The sequence below is a fragment of the Zerene cesonia genome, chromosome 13, assembly GCF_012273895.1.
Source record: "Zerene cesonia ecotype Mississippi chromosome 13, Zerene_cesonia_1.1, whole genome shotgun sequence".
NCBI lineage: Eukaryota > Metazoa > Arthropoda > Insecta > Lepidoptera > Pieridae > Zerene > Zerene cesonia.
Genome location: NC_052114.1, coordinates 3,538,872 through 3,555,804, shown reverse-complemented (window position 1 = coordinate 3,555,804; position 16,933 = coordinate 3,538,872). Strand labels below are relative to the sequence as shown.

The 16,933-nt window shown below is 32.6% G+C and overlaps 2 protein-coding genes across 5 annotated transcripts in view; one reads left to right on the top strand and one right to left on the bottom strand.

Annotated features, from left to right (window-relative positions):
- LOC119831027 (serine/threonine-protein kinase MARK2) overlaps window positions 1-5,461 on the bottom strand; it is a 33,912-nt gene extending 28,451 nt beyond the window's left edge. For all 3 annotated transcript variants that reach the window (XM_038354243.1, XM_038354245.1, XM_038354244.1), the window contains exon 1: window positions 5,228-5,461. The gene's annotated coding sequence lies outside the window, so the exon portion shown is untranslated. The remainder of the gene's footprint in view (window positions 1-5,227) is intronic.
- A 4,306-nt stretch (window positions 5,462-9,767) lies between these two features.
- The window catches only part of LOC119831366, an 18,036-nt gene continuing 10,870 nt past the window's right edge, over window positions 9,768-16,933 (top strand). The window contains exon 1 of one of the 2 annotated variants that reach the window (XM_038354681.1): window positions 9,768-9,977. The gene's annotated coding sequence lies outside the window, so the exon portion shown is untranslated. Of the gene's footprint in view, window positions 9,983-16,933 lie in introns of both variants that reach the window. The other variant, XM_038354680.1, reaches the window with a different exon arrangement.

The window sequence follows — 16,933 nt, the reverse complement described above, 5'->3', positions numbered from 1 at the left end:
TGATATTATGCAGGCAATCAATTTTCAGGCACACTTTTTGAAATGCTCTTAGCGCCTACCTTTCTCATCCACAAAATACATATCATTGTTTATTGCATCTAAGCTACATGGTGTAGTTAATATGACGTAGGTAAAGATTTCAAATCTACCATGTGATCCAACTAATTATAGGAATAACGATGAAATTTATATGTCCACTACGAGTCAGTATAAGATTTTACAAAGAAATTCTTTTCAAAATGGTTTATTTAGTATTTTGCCTAGAATGCGCAGAATTAATACTATTCTCAGTTGGGTCGCATAGTATGGATACATAAATTCGTGATTAAAGATATTTGGTTATTATGATGGAGTGGTAACTTAGAGCGATAGAATCTTGTCAATAAATGCAATGAATGAATAATTGATATAGTTCCAGTATAAATGCTGCATATAATACCACATTCCGTCATGTTTGTGTAAATATCGTGTGTCATGTAACAGAAGCCCTCCTCCGGCTAACCGCATCACGTAGAGCGGTAAAGGTGTCAATGTTTATCGGCCACCACCGGCCTCATCGATGGCATTGGCGTAGCATGAACGGTCACGTCAGAAAAAATGCGGAGCAAGTAGCCAATTAACATGCGAGATAGTGTGAGGTCGGCGTCTCGGCGCCTCTATAAATAACCAGCAGAAGACCGCCATAGCCGCGACGCCGCCTGCCACCGATCGATGATGTAAAATTGAGGGAAGACATAAATCCCCGTCTCCAAACCGTGACATCACATGTTGATACATTGGAACACAATTCATTGTCAACAATTTTATTACAAATTGTTTTATTCGCCAGACGTAACGATCGATCGCAATCCATGACTAGTGTACGTTAGTCTCTATTTTGGGGCTTGTACAAAATTTCGATTAGTCTCACGCAAGGAGTTAGCTGCATCTTGCATGACGATGAACCCAAAAAAGCTATCTTACCATCATCGGGTCATTTAGAGTGAGAGGGGCCGTATCCCGGAAATGCGTATACGGACAGTGGGGAGGTGCGACGTCAACAGAGGTGTGCGAGATGCCACGAGTGATCGCGCTATTTCTGTCTAGTCACCAGTTGAATAACCTCCAATCAGCTATTCGCACTTAGTTCGCCTACGATAACTTTTATAATGTTGGTACAATTAAATTTGATTAGAAATTGAAACTTAACACAAATACCGCATTACAGTACTCATTATATTATCACTATTTATGTTTTATAAAATACATATTTGGATTTAAGATTATTAACCTTAGAATTCACTGGAGTTTAGAATAATTCTTGAGCTCGTTCCGAATAGGTCTACTCAGAAAGTAAGGACTCTCTCCATTTAAAGTGACCCCGAGGTCGGGGTCTTGCGAATGGAATTTTAACACAAAAAGTCGTCTACATTTCTGAAAATTTGATATACTTACAATCATGTTTTTTTAAGTATATTAATAAAACAGTTTAAATGTTTGAACTAAATGTAACAAATTTTCTCGGCTCACGTACAAAATGATAGTGTATCTGTAAAAATCAAGTATGTTAAAGGACAAAAAGTTTGTTCCCAGAGATGTTTATCAAATACTAATTGCTAGCTATTTTAAAAACTAAGCAAAGTCAGGGGAGCTAGAAGATACTTAACTGCACTTTGATTAAGAATATCACTTATCGAGATAACGGAATTCATAAAGTAGGTACAAATAATACTAATTTACCAAAAACCAAATATAAAATAAATAAATAAATTACCAATAAATCAGCAAATAAATAATTGAAGTACACTTTTGGGAACAGTATATTCATATTTATCGCCATCTAGACAATAAATACAAGTCTAGACAATAATGAAAAATTATATAAAGTATGAATGGGATTTGACATCGAAAAATGCAAATAGAGAAATAGAAATTTCTTTATTCATATTTGGAAATCTCAGTGCCTCGTGACACTGACCCCCTAAGTTGTGCAAATATCCAGTAATAATATAATTTATAACAATAGTTCCCTGGATAGCGATATTTCTATTAATATATTGACGAGTATATAAACTACATATTTAACTTTATTGAAGAAACTGCTGACGCAAATCAACCCATTACATGGCTAGGATTAGTACGTACATTATGTTGCGTAAAGCAGAGTTTTTAAATTATCTAAAATCCTATTTCAAACTGCAACGAAGTGGTTTTAAAAAATATGTAATGAAAATTGTAGTAAAAAAAGACTAAGACAATTAATCCGATAAACATAAAAGTGAATGTTGCTAATTAATTATTTCCGCGATTAACTCGCGATTAGTAGTTATTATGCATTAACCATTTTACATACAAATGTAATGCCTAAACCAGTCACGCACATACAGTAAACACAACTGACGCAGTCGTATGCATGTTTTGTCGTAAAACTTTATAATTTGGCAGAGTATTGAGCCTGGGGCCGATGAATGTAACAAAAATAGAGTATAATTCCATGACGCTGACTCAATAGTCTTAATCCTGCATTTTCTGTTTAAACACGGTTATAAATTATTAAATTGCGCAACCATCACTCACTACGAAAAATCGAGTAGAAAGTCGTTTATCAACATCTGATATAGAACTAACTTTTTAAATACTATAATTTAACCATCCACCAATAAATTAACCTCTATCAATTTATTCAGACTGCACAAGCACAAAGCAATTACAAGTAACTAAACAATGTGATTTTTGATCATTGTAAAGAGTGTGATGTATTGTAATTCCATTCATCATTTTGTGAAGAAATAGTTTACTTTGGGAGTGGGCCAGGTCAACAAGTTCATATATAATAAAAATACTTCCAAGTGTACCAGTGCTATTGATCCATTTAATATGAAAAATGTGAACATTTACCTATAACTTGAAACTCCGAAAAGTGTGTGCACAGACACATGCAAACTTAAAAAAGATAATCTTCAAAATGTCCCACATTGCATTGATTGTTATTTTTGTTTTGACAAAAAAAATGCATACTTAATTATACATACTCAACTTCAATGTTGTATGAAGTCAAAGTCTCTAACTATATCTATGAAGCAAAAAACTATTTACAATAGGTAAATTGCCTAATGAAGTAAAGTCCACATAGTGTAGAGAGCTATATCATTCATGTAGAATCTTACCAAATGTGGTAATTTCAATGCAAACATATCCATTGTATGTTAATTACATTAATACAAACATCCAAGTGCTGGTATGTGAGCGTTTTATATAACTACCATTAATATTTCAGTTAAGTATTTATAACAATTTCCCTATCATAATTATTGTCACCAAGCATGCTCTAGAGATGACAGACGTTGAGTGCTGTGCCAAGAACTGGTCTGATGACACTTATCATTATATTTTATCATTAATTAAAATATATTATTTAACAGTTAGTGAAATATTACGAGTTTAATCTTATCTTCAATTTAATAAGCTTATTTATAATATATACCTCTTCTTTTAAGGTATGAATACTTTTCAACTTAAAATTTCTATTTTAGGTGTGATAGTAAGCAACCACCACCACCCATGAACATTTGCATAGGTAGGGTAGGGACCCTGTAAATCTTTCTGCTTTTAAGGGGAACATTGGGAATTAGGTAATGAAGTGGGATGGGAGAGAAAAAGGTTACTCCAAGTCTGGGCCTCCAGCTCCCCCATTCAACAAAGGAAACACAATAACTGGCTACTATTTCACACCAATCTTCTTTGGGGGTGTGGTTTTTTCCCCAGTGTAGATTCACCCAACTTGTTCTGAAGCATACTCAACTCCCACACTTGAATAAATCTAGATTATAAATTCTCATTTTATATAAAAAAAGGTTTTTATATATTTGCAATCAGAACATGTGGGAAAAATATAAAATCATTCGACTAAATTTTGTTGGTGTTTCAGTGAAGAGGCAATCCATAAATTATATCAGATTTTTATTTAAGGACGAATTTAAGGATTTTTAAGCCCTACCACCTCCTTGTTTCAGGCTGTCACATTTAATGAACTCCTTCCTTGTGATCGTCTTCATTAATTTTTTTATTTTTTGCATGTATCAATAAAACATGTTCTTTTCACAAAAAAATCTATGATTTTGATGTTGAATCTTTTTGCTTATTTAGATGACAGGAATAGTGTCAGAAAAGTATGTTTTATCAAAAATTTTGAAGTAACTGAGAAAAACAGTAGACCTAGTTTCATGATATTATTAGAATGTAACACACAATGATCCGAGGACAGAAGCAAACTGTTTTGACATCTTCCAATATCATTTTAAGATATTTTTTAATATTATAATTTTTTTTTATTTATATCTTAATTTCCATAAGAATATAAAACATGGCAACAAAATTTAGTAACAAGCATTTAAACTACTTAGTTTACTGTACTTACTTACTATGATGAGTAACAATAAGTTGATATTTTTTTAAAAGTTTAATTTTACTATGATTCTAAAAAGTACTTCCTGAAATAAACATTTTTTGCAGTTTTGACTTCTTCAGGAGTTCAATTTGACACAAATAAAAATTTTACTAAATTTAACATAAGATATAATTACATACTTAATGATAAGGCACAAATGTGCTCAAATACATACATATATTAAAGATTTGTTATTTTCATATTAGTTATTACTAAAAGTTACACACAAATTATTATAATGATGGGATCCATGTTCAATAATAACATAATTACTAACTGCTAAATTATTAGTCAGTCATAATATTCTGATAAGACATATGAGACCATTGTTTCCAATATTGTTATTGAATACAAGGAAACTTAATTTGTAAAATAATTGTGAATATTGATTTAAATAATTTTAGATTAGAGGGATTTTAAAAAAATACAGGGTGATATAGGTACATAATTTGTAAAAATATACACACTCTTTATGGTAGATAATGGTATGCTTCCTAAATAATATGAATCACTGTACTAAATGTTTACAGCCATTGGTATTCTTTGCTGATGTCATGAAGTATCCGTTGGGCACCAAATAATAAAGGCCGTGGCTAACCACACACAGCTGCTAACTTTTTTAGAGTGCAATATTATAAAATAAAGTATGGGATTTGGGAAAAGATTGTCTTTTATTTACTTCGTATTTTTGCGTTAATTTTTTTTTTTAAATGGTATCGCCAGTAATACGACAATAATAATTAACAGAACAATAAATGATTGCCTATGAATAAGATTTAAAGCGTAGGAGGCAATAAATACCTTTATTTTATGTGTAATCCAATATCCCAAAGAAAGCTGTCCTCCTATTTACACACGATTATCACTGTCATTCATGTAACTTTAACACACCATCACAAAGCAGCACTGCACAAATTTTCACTTATAATTAATAAATAACGTGAAAATTTCACATAATGCGCCATTTTCGCAATAAATCCGAAGGACAGCAGTCGGCAATCGCTGCCATCTTTTTTGTCAAATGTCTAAAAACTAAATATAGCGCTTCATACGAACTCTAGTGTTATTTTTAGAAAATAAAAAGACGCCTTCCTACTTTGCTCGGTAGTGACATCTGTATTGAAAACTTTCATTAATTTTTTAGATTATAGATGTCGCTTATTTAAAAAAATATTAAATGTAGATTATATAGATGGCGGCACGTAGACAAATTCATATGAGATGAAACTAATTATATTACATTATTAGGGGCAGATTTCCCTATAGGCCGAGTAGGCCCAGGCCAATGGCGGCAAAACGTAGGAGGCGGCAATATTTGGAAAATGAACGGGGACAGGTTGAACGCTCTAGCTATCGTCTGCATCGAATCACAGTTGCTACGGTCATTAGATTGTGATGATTTGATTTCAGCAAAAGGCAATTTGTGGATAACAATTAATTGTTACTTAAAAATAGAAATAGACTTGGAATCAGTATCACTGCACTGATTAAATAATTAATTTTCAGCCAACAAAGGAGGCAGCCAACGTATCAAATCCGCCCCTGTATATTATCTATATTATCTGTTTTTTTATGGCAGAGCAAGCAAAGGAGCAGGTGGGCCACCTGATGTTAAGTGGTCACTTCCGCCCATAAACACTTGCAACACTAGAGGTGTTACAAGTGTTTTGTCGGCCTTTCAGTGACATAAACGCTCTTTTCTTGAAGGCTCCAATGTTGTAATTGTTCGGGATTATCGTTCCGAAGCTTCACCCTACGCAGAAAGAAGTTGCGGGTGAAGCGTACGGTGGTGTACCGCCAACCATCCAGATGGTGCGGATGGAATTGGTTTTTACGGTGGGTGCTCCGATGTTGGAACTGTGCGGCTGGTAAAAGTGTTATAAGCAAGGAAGAGTCAAGAAGGTTGTAAAAATATTAAGTACCGAAATATTCCATTATGCTATCCTCTTGTTCTCGTTGATATAAATAAAGGTTGGCTTGAGGCAACCCGGTGCCATAACGATAAAACCAAATTTGATAAATAAATTGCAAGGCATTGTTTTTTTGAAGCAAACAATTTTTTTGTCCTGTGACTTTTCACGATTGATAATACTATACTTACTATAATACTATATTACTGTCTGTTTTTTGTTAAAGCAACTCGATAAGTATTTGTCTGACTTTATCTCATTATCCTGATTAGGAAGGCCATCCAAAAAAGGTGGTATTGTGAACAGGTGAACAGGACAATAGTATTTTATTTTGGGACAGTGTCTCAATGTCCCAAGCACAAGTCCGGTCGAGCATGGAATAACTACTCTCACTTCTGGGATGGTTCTGCCAATCAACTAAAGACTCTTGAGCTGCCGAATTACACAGCATGATTCCGCCATCCCCATTCTGCCATCGGTTCGGACTCTAGGCACAACTTTATGGTTGACGTGCCATAGTTCTCATGCTTTATTCGAAACGCAAGGGACTTTAACATACTTCCTAAACACTGATCAAGTACCTTCTAGGAAGTACTCTCAATTTTAGACAACAATGACGCTCACTAGTAGGCGAGGTCAATCGCTACCCTATTGCACATAAAAAAGCGAGACGATTGAGTTGAAACATCTTTAAAACGTGTGTATTTTAACGCTATATATATTTTACAAAAATCGTTTGGTATATTTCGAGTTTAACGAACACACGATTGATATTTTTGATCTTAGAGATTTCCTTATTTATTACTTTTATTACTAAGTTAACCAATTGTCAACAAACAATTTACTAATCTGTTTTACTACTGAAAATTAAAGGAATGCCTATTTGTAACTGTTTCAACCTATTTCAACATGAAATTCAATAGCTCGAAAACATTATGAACAGAGTTAGATAATAGTACTACAGTCTGGAATTATAGAAACACAGATAACATACTATACTAGACAGTACAAGTAGGTAGATTTCCTTTTATCCTGATACAATGTATTAGATAAGGTGGAATGATGCTAGTGAATAGTAACCGTTATGTGTGCTGGTGAATGGTATAAATTACGAATATAACTCAGTTTATTCAAGTGTAAAGTTAAACCACGTAAAACGAAAAATAATTTAAAATTTTCAGAACTCCGAAATAAAATATACGTTTAATTTAATCTGCAGTTTAATATCATTAAAATGCTTTATTAATTTCTCAAAATATATGTTTCTTAAACTCCAAATTCAGAATCCTCTGAATAAATGTTTCAGTTGTATTTTTGTCTTACGTCTTATTAGCTGGGACAATCACTCATATGGGAATGAGGAAGAATGGATAGCCTTGAAATTATTTTTTTAAGACTGTCCGGCTTAAAAGGTTGACGATTATTGCTTACATATACCCACTTATCCTTTCACATAATTGTTTTCCTTCTTTTTTATAGTCTATTTTTGAATAATATAGGCATGCGCTGTAAATATTATTACGCCGAAAAATTCTAGGCGCCGTCAACGGATGATCTATTTATGTGGTAGGTAGGTATTAACCGTATTAGGTAGGTATAAAGTAAACCAGTCTATGTACAATTTATTTATAAGGAGATCCTTATAAATCGCATCAACATGCATGTCCCAATATAAAATAAAAGATATGGTCATAACTCATAAGGCACTAGTAGCACTCGCATATCCAACGGTGAAATCATTTTTCAAATCGGTCCAATCGTTACTGATATTAACGCCTTGATAACAAACAAGCAAACTTTTTAGCTGCATTTTTATACAAATATTGGATAAATATGAATTGTTTTATATAACAAATGAATATCCTATATGGCTTAATTAAAAATTATAATATTAACCGACTAGGTTTTTCGCAATGTATTACGTTTACAAAAATTTTATACACAAAGTTATAACATTTACAATACTAAATATTAAGCCATATAATATACTCATTACCCGTCTGGTCAGAAGTCAATACGTAACAAATGCGTCACACGTTTACGCCTCCTGTTAGCGGTTGGAGAAAGTGCTTGTGCAATGATGCAAACAACGCCGCGCCAGCCACAAAAGAAAAAGGCATAAACGATCTCACAATATTTTGTATTTGGTGCTTCAAAGAACAATGTATTTGTATACGAGGAACAGACGATGAGCACGACCTTTGAATGTTACTACCATCATGTGGCGTTGTTTAGTTTTTGCAGATTGCACTATCAATCTACATCTAGACTAATAATAAAAAGAGGAAAGGTTTGATTACATGTTTGTTAGAATTAAACAGCTTCTTAAAGTAATGGACCGATTTGATGATTCTTTCACCACTAGAAAGCTACATTATTCCTTAGTGATAATACATCTATACGTTTTTTTAATTAATAGCGGAAAACTGAGCTGGTGGTTCGACTGATGGTAAGCGATCACCACCACTCATGAACATTTGTAGAAGGCCTCGAAGAAACGCGTGCTTGCTTTTAAGGAATAGATCATAGGGATTGACGACCGGGATACGGGAATGGATTGGGAGGGGTGAGATGGACATGGGCCTCCGGCTCCCCGACTGACCAAACGAAACACCGTAACGTGCTGCTATTTCAAGCCGATCTACTGTGGGGGTGTGGTAACTTCCCCAGTGCGAGATGGCCGAATTCGTGCAGAAGCGAGCTCGAGTCCCTCACTCAGCTAGGCTAGATAGGTATTTTATTATTCTTTTTTTATCCCTGGTCAATCCCGCGGGCTATTAGAATATAAATTAATATAAGACATGCATCTAAGGATGTGAATATGAATGTGATATGTTAGTATCATATAAATATAATTTATAATGTAATAATAATGGTGTGACTTGGTTAGTGTTTTCTTTAACCATCAGAAGAGCGGTGAAACTGAATCCTATTTGTTTTAATGACACATCAATGTACCAAATTGTAATCACCGGATATCGCTTTCTTAAAGAGATAAATACAACACTTTACATAGGTAATCAGTTTAAAAAATGAAATAGAAGGCGCAATCATTATGATGTTACATTGGAATTCGGAACCACAAATAATTATAAGTCATAAGACTGGTAATAAAGGTTGTACAACAACTTGTAACCGCTCATAAGCATTGAGTTATTTAAAATGTTATTTATTACAGATTACTTTGCAATTACGTTAGTATTTATTACGTGTTTGGTTTTCTGCACATAAAAGTGCTGGTGTTAGACTGTTAGATGCATTTGCATTAGGTACCAGTAATCTAATAGCCATTACATGGATAAAGCGGAAATAGGAAGTATACCGAATAACATCAGACCAAACAACTAAACAATACCAGCAAAACAGCAACCAGATTACTGATGTAACCGCCAATGTGTAGGGGGAAACCACTTTTCTCTTGACTTTTGAGTTTCTCCAAGCGGCGCGCGCGCAGTCCAACTCGCAACGTCGCACCGTACGTATCCTATACCTTGAAGCAATTTTGTTCCGACACAATCAAAATAATACGGTGTAGCTGTGATAAATATTTGTGTAGTTGTGATTAAATATTGTTTAATACGTCGATTGGTGTACAGTGTACGGCAATAGTTCTCGAATCGCCCAACCGTATCGGAATAACTGTAAGGTTTGTTTTGTTTAATTAATATTCTTGGAGCGAACTTTATGCAGTCAACATTTTTCTGTTGATGATATTTTATTACCACTGTTTCATACCTTGAAATATTGCTTTTTTGACAATTTGCACGATTATTCCTCATAAAGTAGGACTTCGCTTTACATCTGCGTCTATTTCATCGGGTTATTTTAATTTATTAAGTTACTAGCTGTCCGCAGCTTCGCCTGCGTGAACACATAAATTTCCATGGTGCTACTTACAATCCCTTATTTCATCCTCTTATATATAGGTATAATTTATTAAAATCTTAGCGGATGTTCATGTTTACAAATTTCAGCCCGGACGGTCCAGGAGTTTGGGCTATGCTTTGATGAATCGATTAGTTAGTCACCTGTAGGTATTATTTATTAAGATTTAAGAGGATCATCACCCCAGGGTCTCACCCTGTGACTTAAGAATAACTTTAATATCTTCGAGATATCTAAAAAGTGAAGGAGTCAGTTATCTGTCCTTGAATTCATTTCATATGTAAATGTTGAAAAATTGTAAATATTTGTAGATATTGTTCTTAAATCTCAAGCATATTGTATATGTTGTTGGATAATAATTACTTTCTATAAGTTTACTAAAGAAAACCGACAAAATTTTTTGTGTTCGCATTACCATTAAAAATTAAAGGTGAAAACAAAGAAAATTAATTAAGGGGATATAAGGACAAAATAACTTAAAGTAAATTACGTAATCATCACAATTTACCGGTCGTTATTCCTTATTAAGCTTAATGTAGAGATGGTTCAAATTTCATTGATAAGCCTGCTTTAGGCAAAAATACAGTGAAGTTTAATTATATTTAAAAACAAACAGTATAAAACACAAAAACACTGCCACTGCGAATAAACAGCCGTGCAATAAAACACATTCATGCTTGCAGGATACATAACTGTTTAACGATGTAAATCTAAATTTCAAATGCACTTTAGTGGCTTGTTATATCTTTATTTGCCATCTTTCTTATTTTCTCCTCCGGTGAGTAACGCATATGGAAGTACCAATTAATTTTTTCGCATTTCTGTTAGAACATGCGTACTTTATCTGTTACTTGTCAATATAAGATTGAGAATCGATGTGTTATGGATATGTTGTGATGGTTAGCAATAGATCATGATCAATTCGTTATACTTGATAACTTGTACAATGGTTAAGATTTGTGTTTGTATTACTAGTCATGGTGACAGTCAGCTATAAATTCTTTGGTGGGTTGAGCAGTGGTGTGGTGGTTATGAGTGGTATGGTGGTATCCTAGTGAAATATTTGACTTATTTAATCTTCCTCATACATTAATAGAATTACAATACAATTGATTCTACATAATAAATGTCCTAGTTTACGATGCGTCATTAAATTGAATCTATCTAAGTTAATCTAATCTTAGTTTAAATAAGGTACAATATTATTCAAAATATTTACAAATAGGTAATACATAAATGTATTTGTGAAGGACACTATAAATTTGAACGTATATAAACGTAATATTTAAATCTCTTTTCGCCATAGACCTTCGTTCCATATATTAGAATTCAACGCGCTGTTTAAAATATTTCAACGATATATTATAAAGTAATCTTGTAAGCGGTAGCGAGAATTGAGATATCGCATTTTATTGCTAATAGCCCTAGTGCATTTAACATACTTAATTAGATATATTTTGCCACAATTTCGTGGTACTATAGTTTTGTATGACGATGCAATATTTTACAACGCAATATTTCAAACATAACCATATCCAAAAATCCATTTCGCCCACGGCTTCACACGCATAGTAAAAGAAAATAGACAGTCACAATACATTTACATATATACGGAATATATTAACTATCCTATGTTATCCTATCACGGGTCTCATTCATTTAAATCAATTGAGTGGTTGCGAAAAGACAGACAGACTTTCGTTATTTCAATATTAGAAGTGTTTGATTAATGTGTATTAAGATTTCGGCATGCTGATTCTCTTCAGTTTTTAGTTGGCATATAGGTGCAATCATTTCATCATCAATATTTTAGCATAAATGCACGGAAATACATGTCCACGTACACACTTAGATGTAATAATCTACACCAAAATTTAATTTTATTTTAATGCCTGCTTATTTTTATTTTCCGCCGTCAGAAATATAAACCAGCTTAGAAGTGATGCATTATTATTTATTTAAAACCGCTCTTCATGTACTTTCGTAAACCTAACCTAATTGATTCAGTGCAACACGCGTTGTTTCGTCACTGCTATCGGCATTCACCAAGTGCCGCTAACAACTGTTGCGAGTTGCATACATACAGCCTTTTTTGTACGACTAATATTGCAGCAACTAGCCTATTGTACGAAGGAAGCTGGTAGCTCGGAAAACCCGGGAAATATGCGCCTGGTTCGAATGTGTGTTGCAAACAGACAATGCAATATTAGTTCTTACTAACTACTTACAATGATAGGTCATTAACGTCTAATTTATTTATAAAATATTGCTCTTGTGCATGCTCCTCTAACAATAGATAATTAATTTATATTAATTTTTATGCGCCCATCGATTGCCTGTATGGATGAATATTGCGTAGGTACCATTTTATCAATTCGTATTATTTAATTGTGATGTGGCGATGTTTGAACAAAAATACGCTAGAGATTGAACATTCGGCGTAAAGATACTTGACATCAATTAACTACCTCGTAATATGTTGAAGTTTATTTAGGAGAAAGTATAAACTTAAAAACCTTTGATGCATTTTATAAAAAGTTTCGAAAAAGCAAACAAAATGATCAAGGAAACCAATAAATTTTTGCTACTAGCTATATAGTTATTCTGACAATATGAAAATTTATATGTGTCTTAGAATTCTTCACAAAGATTCATCTGTGCAAACAAAAGCCTATCTCCACCGCCGTGCATTCCAATCCTGCATTATAAGTGTGTCGATATCTAATCTCAATTCCAGAATATACGCTTCCTACTTATTTTTATCATACAATATCTTGTATCTTACGGAAATGTTGCAATATTTGTAAATAATTAATTTATGTCATCAATTAATTATTTTTCGTGTTTAGATATCGACAGTGTTTTCATTTATTTGAATTTTATTTATACTGCCTACTGTATGTTCAAATTAATTAAGACAAGGTAAATTTAAATACTTAATTCGATACATCAAGGACATAATAAATCCATCCCTATATTCTGTACTTTTGCTTAGTATATAGAAACCATTCCAATAAAAAGATGTATTGACCTCAAGCAATGATGTAACACGGGCACCGTAAAACGTACCACTCGGATCAATAACGGTATAATCTGCTTTCACTTTACGGGTTAATGCAGCTAAGTATTAAGTAATACACCCTTATTTTTCCTTTTGGCATAATTAGTTTCGGTATCACCGAATCGAATATTGTATTTCGATGAACATTCAATATATCGTGACCATGTTTTCTACACAAATAATAAATATTTATTCAATTATGATTTCTATTTTTTAACTTTCAAATAGCAAAATATGTATATCAATTAGTTATGATATGATAAAAGCAGTTGCGTAATTTAAATATATATATTACTTTGATGCATTCATCGCTTTCACCAGCAATTCGTGGCGGCCGCTACGCCGCGCCGCGCCAACTATCAAGTTAGGGTCAAAACATTTAAATTCAATTAATTACGCATATTACACGAGAACAATTTCTTTTTTATCAATACATCTAATGATCATATTTAAATATGTACTTATATATTTATACTGTAAATTAGTAAAGTGATAAATAATTTTGTATTTATATATAACGTTACTAATTTATTGCTTCGTTCGCGTAATTGTTATGTGTTCTACTTGAAAGGCAGATAGGCTACTGCTTTACCTACTATCTATTTTCAGACACAAAAATTATCGCTCGGTTGTGAATTGAAAGAAAGACAGAAAAATAAAGAAACAAAAACACACTCGCATTCATAATATTACAATAAATATATTTTCATACTGATATTTATAGTAGTTTTATACGAATGTTATTAACATACAGGCTATAAACTTATTACCGATCATAAACAAACAATTGAAGTAACAAAAAAGGATTTTGAAGAAATGAGCAAACATATTGCATTTTTCCATACAAGGTTTACCTTGACAACATAATTTTTACAATTTCAATATGGTCAAAGTCAAAAGCGATGGAAATATTCAAATTTAACTGCCGTCATTGACCTTATATCGTGATCCGAACAATAGATTACAAACATAACCATGTAATATTTCACAAGTAATCTCCGACCTTCTCGAATTATACAGCTTTGAACTTTCAAATGCAACTTTAAGCTGTAAAGCTGAGTGAAAGTCCTGCGTCTTACTATCACCGTCACGAGTTATCATGTGGCTAATTAAATTATGAGTTCGATATAAAAAAAGTAGTTCTAGTATTTGATCATTCTTTTCTACAAAATACGTTGACAATGGACCCAAATGATAATAATTCTCTATCAAACTCAAAGTATCACACGATGGAAACCCTACGTACTTATCGAGTAACAAAACCTAAAAAATCAGGTGACTTATGAACTTATATTATTATTTTGTGGAGAATCCAAAACAAAAATAAAATATTTCTGTATTCGTTTTATCTAAATTGAAAAAGGTTTTGTTCAAGTCCAGATGAGAATAGTACCTAATCATGATTATTTTCAAAGAACTTGATAAATACCACGGTCCGTTTGTGTCATGGAGCTTTCTTTAGTTTTTTTTATAAGCTTAGCCTGAAACATAAATCAGTAGGAACCAAAATAACACCGTAAATTAATTTAAGTTTTTTACACGTTTTCCCTAGTTAGAACTAAGGTTTCCCTAGTTGTAACAAAGGCGTTTAGTTAAGAGTGCTAACTGCGTAACATATACAATTTGCTCTCTACTTATCGCATGCGCTATATATAGTACAAATAAATTATAAGGCAAAAAGGTTTAAGAAAACACAAACGTACCTTAGTACTACTACTTACTAGTATAGTATTATGTTATCTCTCCTAAGTACCTACCGTATTAGAAATCTATCGTCGGTAAGCATCTTTTAATAAAAAAACCCTGTATTGTGAAAATGTTGATGTAGTTGTATTTAATTTACAAAAATTATTGCGCAAATGCGTATACATTACTTGAATTTCGTAACTTACATACATCATTCAAACACATAGTTTTTATAGAGCGTTTTCTTTTCAATTCGGACATATTTAACTTGCCTTGTTTAAAAGTATCTAACTGAGAAATTAAATTAAAATGTCATAGCGTGTATGAAACGTTATCAGCTGATTTAGTCCAAGATTTAGATAACCGTGAAGTCACCGCATATTATATTATTATGAGCAGTCTCTCTGCAATTTGTCAGGATATCTTCTTTTATAAGGATGTGTGTAATTGGTATAAAGGTGTCGTGTTTAAATTCATTATATCTAAGTTAAGTATTTGTTAGAACTGTTTAGTAATCTATCGGCAGAAATGGTATACCTTCTTTATATACTTTTTGAAATATAATCAATAGTTATTTAAGCAATTGTAGGTAGGTAGATACACGAATTTTTACAATTGGCTCAATGTAACCAATATCTATCTAAAATATTATATTGCAATTGACCCGAAATATCAGTTTCTGTGTCAACGATCTGTTTTGAAGGAAGCTCGCTGGGTATAATATCAAATTTAATATTGTTAGAATCCGAAAAGCCGACGAGCCATGAAATTAAGGTCGTTTTACCTCCACAACGCGAGCGGTTCGGGTCAATGAATACGATCGAAGTGACCGACATGTTTGATTGCAAATAATACCGGTACCAGATCCAATCAAAATAATACTTTCATATAAAATGGTTTATTGTTATTAGAAACTATTTTCTCAATCGGATAGACTCTCTCCAATCTAATTGTTATTGAAGACTTAATCTGTAACAATCGGATTATGGAGAATGTTAACGTTCAAGAAATTGCAGTAACATCGTTGATTTAAAATAAGATACTAGAACATTTGATGTAACACATTGTTTTTACATTTCTTTTTTGGTATTTTTTCTTAAAGTTATTTATTAAAAAATACTTGTAGTGACGACCGATTAGACATGTTATTTGTCCCACACACTAAAAAAATAAGTATATTTTAGCTATTTTTAACAAAAAATTTAACCGCTTTCAAATTGTCAAAACTACACCAAATTTAAATTGTGGTCCCACCACATGGGACACACCAAACCACCACTTTCAAAAAAAAAAAGAATCATAAAAATTGGCTCTCCCAGTAAAAAGTTATGAGGTAACAAACAAAAAAAAACGGTCTAATTGACCTCCTCCTTTTTTTGAAGTTGGTTGAAACGACCTTAGTGATATTTGGCTAACGCCTACGTTGCTAATAGCCAATTGGAATAATGAACTAGTCTAACAAGGCCATCAATATAAAGAGCATGTACCGATTATCATTTTTTTTAAATGCACGTCACAGCTGCTTCATTATAGTTTCATATCCAGAGTATTTGTTAGAAATTATTGATTATATTCCATTTTAGTTTCATTTAAAACTTAGTGTGGTAATTGTTTTGTAATTTTAAAATTATCAAGAAAATAAATATTTAAAATCTATAGATAAATGGGCGAGTAATACTTGTATTTAATTGACATTATGTACGCGTAGTAATTGATCCCACTCAAACGATGTTTGATTGATTAATAATTATTGAATTAATGATTACAAATTAATTACTTTTTTCCATAGGAATCAGACTATTATAAAAAATAGCAGTTAAACCTGTTAATATTATCGAACGTAGGTACATTTTTTTTAATCCCAGCTATAACAGACTGACGTAGAAGTATAGTCCAGTAGTTTTAGGTCGATTTAGGCCTGCATTTCGGAAACGTAGCCTACCTAGCTGTAAATTCGTATATACT